We start from the raw sequence: 12124 nt of genomic DNA on the forward strand, positions 1-12124 counted from the left end.
CTCTGGGTAGACAGACAGGTGGTCACGGCAAGTGACGGAGACAGTCTCTGGGTAGACAGACAGGTGGTCACGGCAAGTGACCGGGACAGTCTCTGGGTAGACAGGCAGGTGGTCACGGCAAGTGACCGGGATAGTCTCTGGGTAGACAGGCGAGGCGGATACCTGACAGGTAACTGGCGGGCGCTCCCAGGTGAGCGGGCTGACGGAGACAGCAGGTAACAGGCAGGTAACTGGTGGCCGCTCCAGGTGAGCGGGCTGACAGACGAGGCAGGAGACAGGCAGGTAACTGGTGGACGCTCCCAGGTGAGCAGTCTGGCAGACAAGGCAAGTAACAGGCTGGCAGGCAGGACGAGAAGTCAGGCTAGCAGCGGAACCTGAGGGCTGAAGCACAGGTGAGACACAGTGCAAACAACATTGCTCAGGCACCTCCATTTTGGAGGAGGTGCCTAATATATGGGAGGTCCAACGGCAATTGGCCGGGGACTACTAAGGACGGCGCGCGCGGTCCCTTTAAGAGAGGGGGAGAGCGTGCGCGCCCTAAGCACACTGCCGGGGAAGGAGCGCGTGCAGGAAGCAGCGGGGAGAGAAGCGCTGGAGGACGCCGTGCCCGAAGCGGGGAGGTGAGAGGGACGGCGTCTCTGCCTAGCAAGGGGCAGAGACGCCGATGCTGCACACACCTCCTCCTCCATGCTTCACGGTGGGAACCAGGCATGTAGAGTCCATCCGTTCACCTTTTCTGCGTCGCACAAAGACACGGTGGTTGGAACCAAAGATCTCAAATTTGGACTCATCAGACCAAAGCACAGATTTCCACTGGTCTAATGTCCATTCCTTGTGTTCTTTAGCCCAAACAAGTCTCTTCTGCTTGTTGCCTGTCCTTAGCAGAGGTTTCCTAGCAGCTATTTTACCATGAAGGCCTACTGCACAAAGTCTCCTCTTAACAGTTGTTGAAGAGATGAGTCTGCTGCTAGAACTGTGTGGCATTGACCTGGTCTCTAATCTGAGCTGCTGTTAACCTGCGATTTCTGAGGCTGGTGACTCGGATAAACTTATCCTCAGAAGCAGAGGTGACTCTTGGTCTTCCTTTCCTGGGGCGGTCCTCATGTGAGCCAGTTTCTTTGTAGCGCTTGATGGTTTTTGCAACTGCACTTGGGGACACTTTCAAAGTTTTCCCAATTTTTCGGACTGAATGACCTTCATTTCTTAAAGTAATGATGGCCTCTCGTTTTTCTTTACTTAGCTGCTTTTTTCTTGCCATAATACAAATTCTAACAGTCTATTCAGTAGGACTATCAGCTGTGTATCCACCAGACTTCTGCACAACACAACTGATGGTCCCAACCCCATTTATAAGGCAAGAAATCCCACTTATTAAACCTGACAGGGCACACCTGTGAAGTGAAAACCATTTCCGGTGACTACCTCTTGAACCTCATCAAGAGAATGCCAAGAGTGTGCAAAGCAGTCATCAAAGCAAAAGGTGTCTACTTTGAAGAACCTAGAATATAAGACATATTTTCAGTTGTTTCACACTTTTTTGTTAAGTATATAATACCACATGTGTTAATTCATAGTTTTGATGCCTTCAGTGTGAATGTACAGTTTTCATGGTCATGAAAATACAGAAAAATCTATAAATGAGAAGGTGTGTCCAAACTTTTGGTCTGTACTATATAATCAAAAGATGTCAGCAGAACATCGGATGGAGTCAGTTTATTATCTGCAATGGAGCAGCTTAACATTGTATGTACCTTTGACATTGCTATGTAGTCCAAACCATCAGAGCAGTTAAAGACCACACACTGCACGGCCAGCGCCTTGGCCAAATCTTTGGTGGTCTCAGTTTTTCCTGTGCCGGCCGGACCTTCTGGAGCTCCACCAAGATTTAGATAAAAAGCACCGATCTACCAATGAAACATGAAAGAACTGGTATGAAATATCAATAATAATTGCTAATAAGTTTCATGCATCATACAAAAGTCAAAAACATTTCTGAGCATAACCCATCACATCATAGCAGAGTCCGCTAGCATCGGTCAGTGAGCGGAGTGATGACCAGGCGTGGGGAGCTGCCCAGGTACTCATAGGCGGACTTCACATTGCAGTTGATGATTCGCACTCTCGCATTCTCATTCTCCCAGTAATAGCGGAGTTGGGCAAGCCACCGGAAGTCTGTTCATGAGAAACTCCTGAGGAATGTAGGAAAAGATAGTCAACCTCTAAGACACTGCAGAATCACAAGGGAGAGTTTCTAAAGGGAAGGCAAATGCACATACATTATAGGACAAAACTCCTAGTCACCGAATTCTGCTTTTTTCATTTAGTCCCATTGCCCACGGTGTATAACATCCGGACTCTCAGCCCCCAGTTTATAAAATCCGGCCTCTCGCCTCCCCCGGTGTATAACATCCACCCCTCGGCCCTAGTTTAGTATAACATCTCTCCCCTCGCCCCCCGCCAGTGTATAAAATCCATCCCCTCAACCCCACTGTATAACATCCAACCCCAAGCCCTCCTTTGCATAACATCTGGCCCCCAGGGTATAACATCCGGCCCCCAGCCCCGGTGTATAACATCTGTCCCCTCGCTCCCTCCCCCTGGTGTATAACATCCGGCCTCTCGCCCCCCCGGTGTATAATATCCGTCCCCTCGCCCCCCCCCGCCAGTGTATAAAATCCATCCCCTCAACCCCACTGTATAACATCCAACCCCAAGCCCTTCTTTGCATAATATCCGGCCCCCAGCCCCGGTGTATAACATCTGTCCCCTCGCTCCCTCCCCCTTGTGTATAACATCTGGCCTCTCGCCCCCCCGGTGTATAATATCCGTCCCCTCGCCCCGGTGTATAATATCCGTCCCCCCGCCCCTGGTGTATAATATCCATCCCCTCGCCCCTGGTGTATAATATCCGTCCCCTCGCCCCTGGTGAATAATATCCGTCCCCTCGCACCTGGTGTATAATATCCGTCCCCTCGCCCCTGGTGTATAATATCCGTCCCCTCACCCCTGGTGTATAATATCCGTCCCCTCGCACCTGGTGTATAATATCTGTCCCCTCACCCCTGGTGTATAATATCCGTCCCCTCGCACCTGGTGTATAATATCCGTCCCCTCGCCCCTGGTGAATAATATCCGTCCCCTCGCACCTGGTGTATAATATCTGTCCCCTCACCCCTGGTGTATAATATCCGTCCCCTCGCACCTGGTGTATAATATCCGTCCCCTCGCCCCGGTGTATAATATCCGTCCCCCCGCCCCTGGTGTATAATATCCGTCCCCTCGCCCCTGGTGTATAATATCCGTCCCCTCGCACCTGGTGTATAATATCCGTCCCCTCGCCCCTGGTGTATAATATCCGTCCCCACGCCCCCCGGTGTATAATATCCGTCCCCTCACCCCGGTATATAATATCCGTCCCCTTGCTCCTCAGTGTATAACATCCAGCCCTCGGACAGTATAACATCTAGCCCCTCGTACCCCTAGGGTATAACATCTGGCCCCTCGGCCTTGTATAACATTAAGACTCTCGCCCCCCACCAGTGTATAACATCAATCCCCACGCCCCCCGGTGTATAACATCCGCCCTCCCATGCGGTGTGCTGTTACTAACATATGACAGAACGGCTGGTGGTGCAGAGCTCTCTGATACCAGCGCGGTCCTGTAATAGGAGCCACCGGGGGAACAAGTCTGGATATTACATTTCTTCCCTCCTAAATCTTCCCCCATCACATGTGAGTGATATTATTAAGGAGTGGAAGGAACTGCAGCAACTCAGGAGACCCCAGAACATTACAGAGCGGGGTCACTGAGTGCTGAGGAGCAGAGGGCAGAACGCTCTCCTGACTCCATAACTGCAGAGTCCAGATCTACTTTGGTAACAACATCACCACAAACACTGCGCCCCCGCCTGGAGCTTTATGGCCGAGCAGCTGCATGCAGCCTTACATCACCAAGCACGATGCCGAGCGTCGGATGGAGTGGTGTGAAGCCGCCACCACAGGACTCTGGAGGAGACCTGTTCTGTGCAGTGACGGATCACACTTCTCTATCTGGCATCTGATGGACGAGTCTGGATTTGGTGAATGCCAGGAGAACGTTACCCTATTAACTGCATTGTGCCCGCTGGGCAGTTTGGTGGTGGAGGTATGGCCTTGTTTTTAGGGGGTGGTCTAGGCCCCTTAGTTCCAGTGAAAAGATATCTTAATGCTTCAGCACAAGACATTTTAAACAATTGTAGCTTCCAACCCTAAGGGAATAGAAGAGCAGAACTGTTTCCCACACGTTCTCAACCTCAACCCCACTAAACACCTTTAGGATGATTAATTAGAACAAATACTGGAGAATGGCAGCATAAATATGTCACCGCCACATAGGGAAGAACAATGTCAGGCACACATCAATTACATTGCCATATGTCTGCTCAGGCTTAGAATGGCTGACCACTCGGAGAATGACATAATACCTACAAAGAAACCGAACAAAAGGTCATTAAAGGAATTGACATAAAACCCCTTTATTAGTCCATCCATGGTTATAGAACGACACTGCACAGAGGAGGGCGCACACACCATTGATAGAAAATATTACAAACCGCACCTAGGCCATCCAAACCACTGACTATAAAGAAGATCAATTGTGGCAATGAGTCATATACAGGGGATGCCGACACCTACAGATGCCAAAACATTCCTATATAGGGACCACCATCTCAATATGCAGAAATGACTACTGCCCCATAGACGTCATTGTAAGTACACCCCAAGATTGCTTTACTGTGACAAGATCAATTGTGTCCTATGAAAACTCAAAGAAAAGAGGGGGGAACATAACATAGATATGGAAAGAACATAGGAATATGGTGAAATGTATGAAGGTGCTCGGCATACTGAGCTGTGATATCTGTAGAGGGACGGACTCCATATTAACATCCTGGATATGGATTAGAATAGGAGGCCATAAAAGCCCCTGTAGGTGTAATGTGGAGGGGGCACAATACCTTTCTCCATGTAGTGTATAATAAATAGAACATGGTATTGGAAAGTTTGCTGCCAGCCATGATGTTTGCACAAACCTGTTTCGATCATTTCCCTGACCACGTCACGAGCGTGCCCCTCTATGGTGACGAGAGCCCCCAATGTGCTGCGAGTCTGCTGGGACAATTTGCCTCCTCGCAAATTGCTCCAAATACCCAGATGTACCTCTATAAAACCCTGCTACAAACAGCAGGGAAAACTCAATGCAGATGGATTCATTTTATGCTGGTATTATGGGAAATCCCATACAATGTCTTCCCTTATTGGTAGATATGACGAGAGTAGAGATGAGCGAATGGATTTGCAGGACTCTGGTCCAACAGTCCGGTCAGTATTCCACGGCCGCAGGACCGGAGCCCCGTGAACCGGCATCTCCGGCTCCTCTTTTGATGTCGATGTCATAGTTGTGGTGTGAGGCACAAATGACATCACGCCTGGCCGGCTAATCAAAAGAGGAGCCAGGGATGCCGGCATGTAAGAGGCGGTTAGCAAGGCTCCCATCCAACAGCCACAGACTACTAACCTGCTCTCTTAGACCAAGGTCCTGCAAATTTAGTTGCGCATCTCTAGACAAGATGCATGAATCAATGCAAAATCCCAACAATACTATGGAGCCTTTTGGGTACCTTCAAGATATTGAGCCGCTGTACAACTGCAACCCCCAGGAGAAGACCCCTGGGCAAGAACACTACATGGGCTCTTTGCAGTCTAATAACGTACTGTGAAATAAGCTGCTTGCATCTTTGGATGTGAATGTGGGTCCCCTTACCTCTGTTGCACCAATGGTATATCCCCCCCTGGAAACTCCTATAAGCTGCGTCTCTGGGTATGACAGTCTATTAGCAGGAGAACTCATGAAGTCTGTCTATGAATGTATATATATGTATTTCTCCCAGAAAATTATTACAATTACACGTTTTGTTGTTCACATGTTTATTTCATTTGTGTATATTGGAACAACACAAAAAGAAGATATTAGTCAACAATTTTGGTTCTCAAGTCCTCAGACAGTTCTCTTCTCCTCTTTCTGTTCTCCCTGCTTAGTGTGGCACATAACAACGCAAAGACTGAGTCAACTTTTCCCCTTTGTATCAGGTTTCAGGTGTGATTTTCATATTGCCCGCACCTTTTACTTGCCACAGGTGAGTTTGAACGAGCATCACATGCTTGAAACAAAATTGTTTACCCACAATTTTGGAAAGATGCCAACAATTTTGTCCGACCCATTTATGGGGTTTTGTGCGAAATTATATCCAATTTGCCTTTTTTTGTGTTGTTCCAATACATACAAAGGAAATAAACATGTGTATAACAGAAAATACACATGCAATTTTTTATGGAAAAATACTTCATTTTCTGGAACAACTTCAAGGGTGCCAACACTTCCGGCCATGACTGTTTATAGTGAAGCAACCTTGATCAGTAAAGGAGCTTATGCCGTACCTCCGGGCCACTGCCGATAGCTTCATGCACTTCACTTGTCCAGAACATGAGACACACAGAGCACGACCTGTCCCGGCCATTCCCTCACCCAGTCTTTTCTTGCAGTCGCAGGGTATGCCTTTTAAAAAAGAAAGTTAAATTACGTTGACAGAAGCATTTAAGAGAGGGACAACCTTACTAGTATTATCTAGCAAATTCATTTCTACCGATTGCAGGTAGAAGATCTGCTACCTGGCTCTATTGCAAGAGATACATCATCCACAAATCATTCACTGCCGCCAAATAATCTTATACAAATATAAAAGAACTAGATGGTGGCCCGATTCTAATGCATCGGGTATTCTAGAATAGGTATGCGGCCGACCGGGTGCAATCAGCAGAGCTGTGTTTAAATTTGGCGCCAAAATCGCTGATTGGTCGCGTTCGGCAACCGCGACCAATCAGCAAAGCGGTGTTTAAATTTGGCGGCAATATCGATGATTGGTCGCGGGCGGCGGCCGCGACCAATCAGCGAACCGTGTTAGTGAGGACTGGAGAGCGTGTTTAAATTTGGCACCAAAATCGCTGATTAGTCGCGACCAATCAGCCGAGCGGTGTTTAAATTTGGCGCCAATACTGCTGACTGGTCATGGCCGCCGACCGCGACCAATCAGCAGAGCGATGCAGAGCGGGGTTTAAATTCGGCGCCAAAATCACAGATTGGTCGCCGGCCGTGACCAAACAGCAGAGCATTCTTTAAATTTGGCGCCAAAATCGCTGATTGGTCGAGGCCGGCGACAGCGAACAATCAGCAGAGCGTTGTTTAAATTTGGCGCCAATCTCGCTGATTGGTCGCGGATGGCGGCCGCGACCAATCAGCAGTGCGGTGTTTAAATTTGGCACCAAAATCGCTGATTAGTCGCGGCTGGCGGCTGCGACCAATCAGCAGAGCAGGGTTTAAATTTGGCACCAATAATGCTGATGGGTCTTTGCCGGCGACCGCGACCAATCAGCACAGCGGGGTTTACATTTGGCCCCAATGCTGCTGATTGGTCTCGGCCGGCGTCCGCGTCCAATCAGCACGGCAGTGTTTAAATGTGGCGGCAAGATCGGTGAATGGTCGCGGCCGCTATTTAAATGTGGCGCCCAAATCGGTGATTGGTTGCGGGCAGCGGACGCGACCAATCAGCAGAGCGGTGTTTAACTTTAGCGCCAAGATCACTGATTGGTCGGGTGTGGAGAGCGCGACCAATCAGCGAATCGTATTGGTGAGGAGCGGGGAGCGGAATCGTATTAGAGAGGACAGGGGAGCGCCCCTGCCTGTGCGTCTACTTCCGCTGCGAGAACCCGGGACATGAGCGGGCGCTCGGAGCAGAAGTATCCCGACCCGCAGCGCCGCTCCCCGGTCCTCCCTTCACACCCTAGCCGCTGATGTCCCCACAGTATCCGCAGGGTGTTACAAAGGTCCGGACATTTGTGTTCAAAATCGCTGATTGGTCGCTGGCGCTGCCCGCGACCAATCACCGATTTGGGCGCCAATTTTAAATATCGGCTGCGACCAATCACCGATCTTGGCTCCACATTTAAACACCGCTGTGCTGATTGGTCGCCGACGCTGGGCGCGACCAATCACCGATTTTGGCGCCACATTTAAATTTAAATAGCGGCCGCGACCAATTGGATGTCAGCGCCGCTCCCCGGTCCTCCCTTCACACCCTAGCCGCATGGATGTCAGCGCCGCTGCCTGTGCGGATAGTTCCGCTGCAAGAACCCGGGACATGAGCGGGCGCTCGCAGCAGAAGTATCCGGACTCGCAGCGCCGCTCCCCGGTCCTCCCTTCACACCCTAGCCACTGATGTCCCCACAGTATCCGCATGGTGTTACAAAGGTCAGGACATCTGTGTTAAAAATCGCTGATTGGTCGCTGGCGCTGGCCGCGACCAATCACCGATCTTGGCGGCAAATTCAAACACCGCTGTGCTGATTGGTCGCCGACGCTGTGCGCGACCAATCACCAATTTTGGCGGCACATTTAAATAGCGTCCGCGACCAATCAGTACAGCGGTGTTTAAATGTTGAGCCAAGATCGGTGATTGGTCGCGGCCGATATTTAAATTTGGCGCCTAAATCGGTGATTGGTCGGCGGCAGCGTCAGCGACCAATCAGCGATTTTTAACACAAATGTCCGGACCTTTGTAACACCATGCGGATACTGTGGGGACATCAGCGGCTAGGGTGTGAAGGGAGGACCGGGGAGCGGCGCTGCGGGTCGGGATACTTCTGCTGCAAGCGCCCGCTCATGTCCCGGGTTCTCGGAGCGGAAGTATCCGCACAGGCAGCGGCGCTGACATCCATGCGGCTAGGGTGTGAAGGGAGCACCGGGGAGCGGCGCTGACATCCAATTGGTCGCGGCCGCTATTTAAATGTGCCGCACAAATCGGTGATTGGTCGCCGACTTGGCCCGCAACCAATCACTGATCTTGCGGCCAAAGTTAAACACTACGGTGCTAATTGGTCGCGGACGCTGACAGCGACCAATCACCGATTTGGGCGCCACATTCAAATATCGGCCGCGACCAATCACCGATCTTGGCTCCACATTTAAACACCGCTGTGCTGATTGGTCGCCGACGCTGGGTGCGACCAATCACCGATTTTGGTGCCACATTTAAATAGCGTCCGCGACCAATCCGCACAGCGGTGTTTAAATGTGGAGCCAAGATCGGTGATTGGTCGCGGCCGATATTTGAATGTGGCGCCAAAATCGGTGATTGGTCGCTGTCAGCGTCCGCGACCAATCAGCACCGTAGTGTTTAACTTTTGCGGCAAGATCCGTGATTGGTTGTGGGCCAAGACCGCGACCAATCACCGATTTGTGCGGCACTTTTAAATAGCGTCCGCGACCAATTGGATGTCAGCGCCGCTCCCCGAAGTATCCCGACCCGCAGCGCCGCTCCCCGGTCCTCCCTTCACACCCTAGCCGCTGATGTCCCCACAGTATCCGCATGGTGTTACAAAGGTCCGGACATTTGTGTTAAAAATCGCTGATTGGTCGCGGGCGCTGCCCGCGACCAATCACCGATTTGGGCGCCAAATTTAAATATCGGCCGCGACCAATCACCGATCTTGGCTCCACATTTAAACACCGCTGTGCTGATTTGTCGCGGCTGATATTTAAATTTGGCGCCCAAATCGGTGATTGGTCGCGGGCAGCGCCAGCGACCAATCAGCGATTTTTAACACAAATGTCCGGACCTTTGTAAGACCATGCGGATACAGTGGGGACATCAGCGGCTAGGGTGTGAAGGGAGGACCGGGGAGCGGCGCTGCGAGTCCAGATACTTCTGCTGCGAGCGCCCGCTCATGTCCCGGGTTCTCGGAGCGGAAGTATCCGCACAGGCAGCGCCGCTGACATCCATGCGGCTAGGGTGTGAAGGGAGGACCGGGGAGCGGCGCTGACATCCATGCGGCTAGGGTGTGAAGGGAGGACCGGGGAGTGGCGCTGACATCCAATTGGTCACGGACGCTATTTAAAAGTGCCGCACAAATCGGTGATTGGTCGCTGTCTTGGCCCGCGACCAATGACTGATCTTGGCGCCAAACTTAAACACTATTGTGCTGATTGGTCGCGGACGCTGACCGCGACCAATCACCGATTTGGGCGCGAAATTGAAATATCGGCCGCGACCAATCACCGATTTTGGCGCCAAATTTAAATATCGGCCGCGACCAATCACCACAGCGGTGTTTAAATGTGGAGCCAAGATCGGTGATTGGTCGCGGGCAGCGTCGGCGACCAATCAGCACAGCGGTGTTTAAGTTTTGCGCTAAGATCAGTGATTGGTCGGGTCCGAAGACCGCGATCAATCATCGAATCGTCTTGGTGAGGACCGGGGAGCGGCGCTGCCTGTGCGGCTACTTCCGCTGCGAGAACCCGGGACATAGCGGGCGCTCATAGCAGAAGTATCCCGACCCGCAGCGCCGCTCCCCGGTCCTCCCTTCCGCATGGAGGTCAGCGACGCCGGCGGTCCTTCCGCTGCTACCGGCCGGGAGATGAGCGCCTCGCGGCGCTCATCTTCCGGCTGCATCTCCATCCCGCAGATGGGTCCGTCGGTCGTGTTCCTTCTGCTGTTGCCGGCCGGGAGATGAGCGCCTTGCGCCGGTCATCTCCCGACTGCATCGCCGCTCAGCTCCGTCCCGCAGATGAGCCGCTAACGGCCGCCATCTTTTTTTAGAAATCCCCCGGCGCTGATTGGCCGCTGCCGGACCAATGAGCGACGCGGGATTTCCTGGACAGACAGACACACAGACAGACAGACGGGATAAGACGATTATATATATAGACTAGATTAGTTCCAATTAATGCTTTTGGTCTGTAGGTAGATCCGTACCATTCGTGACCGAGCAATAACATCATGCACGCTCCTTAACATGACATCTTCCCCTTGGATGAGCCACTTCTCCACGGCCCCCCGAGCCTCCGAGGTGGAGATGGTCTGGATGAGCTCTACGCGTTCCCCCTCGGTGCTGTACATGGCTTTGATGTCCAGGTTAGGAAGGAGCTCCAGCTTTGCGATGCCTTCAAAGCCCTTCTTTAGATGTGGTTGGACCCGCAGAGGATCTTTAGTCTCAGAGAGAATTTCTAGCATTTCGTCGTTGGACAGGAAGAAAAAGCTAAAGCGAAAATGCACAATATGATAAAGATGTCATTAAAGTATTGGGTCAGGCGCCATTTGTATTAGTGTCTATGTGAGAAAATAGAAAAGCAAAGCTTTAAAGTAAAGATTCAGTCCCCATACACATTGGATTAAAATAGTTTAAACCTGACGATTGCAGCAGGACCGGCCTACCCACTGATGTGTATGGGGGTCTCCTGACTCTCCCCCGATAGAGGATGTCAGGGCCAGAAGGATCGGGCAGATGGGATTTCAATACCTGGTCTTTTGGTTCTCAGGGGAGATAACCCGCTGCCGGAGGTGTCCAGTACCGACTTTCTCCTCTCTCCCCATTAAAACCACATGACTGTTCAGCAGAATAGGTGGGAGTCAGGAGAAATAGCCAAATAACCATTCAGACCACGGGTATCTCATATGTCATGCGTATGGTTAGCTTAAAGGGGCTATCCAGCTTTGGGAACTTTTTTTTATTTAACTGAAATGTTCCCATCTCCAGGATTCTACCCCAATATGTAGTATGCGTAATAATAATAATATTAGCAAATACCTCCAATTAGAAGTTTAGTATAGTTCTTCTGATTTGTTTTGTCGCTTACCCCATGTGCAGGGCATTGCAGTAGCTTAGGTTACGACCACTAGCAAATAACTGTCACTATATGAGTGGTCGTAACCATGGATACCGAAGCTACTGCAATGCCTTGCACATGGGGAAAGCGACATAGTGAATCAGAAGAACTATACTACACTTCTAATTGGAGGTATTTGCTAATATTATTATTATTACTACGCCTACTACATATTGGGATAGGATCTTGGAGATGGGAATACCCATTTAATTGCGAGTATTTGCGACAATTCAGTTTCATTAAAAATGTTGCACCGTTAGGCTTTTTGTTTCCTGCACATTCAGCTTTGATGTGATCTGTGGTCATAAATCGGCTAAGAGGAGCTGAAAAAAGACAGATTAAAAATAAGTCCAATAGCCAGCGCAA

The 12124-nt window shown here is 50.7% G+C and overlaps 1 long non-coding RNA gene across 1 annotated transcript; it reads right to left on the bottom strand.

Moving 5' to 3' along the window:
• Positions 1 to 1652: 1652 nt before the first annotated feature.
• LOC141207013 (uncharacterized) lies at positions 1653 to 11125 on the bottom strand. Its single transcript, XR_012277448.1, has 3 exons — positions 10848 to 11125; positions 6478 to 6595; positions 1653 to 2189 (listed from the first exon to the last, which is right to left on the bottom strand). It is a non-coding gene; the product is annotated as an uncharacterized lncRNA (long non-coding RNA).
• Between the last annotated feature and the right edge of the window lie 999 nt (positions 11126 to 12124).

The sequence above is a fragment of the Phyllobates terribilis genome, unplaced genomic scaffold (assembly GCF_046119375.1).
Source record: "Phyllobates terribilis strain yellow unplaced genomic scaffold, ASM4611937v1 Scaffold_157__1_contigs__length_4398786, whole genome shotgun sequence".
NCBI classification, from domain to species: domain Eukaryota; kingdom Metazoa; phylum Chordata; class Amphibia; order Anura; family Dendrobatidae; genus Phyllobates; species Phyllobates terribilis.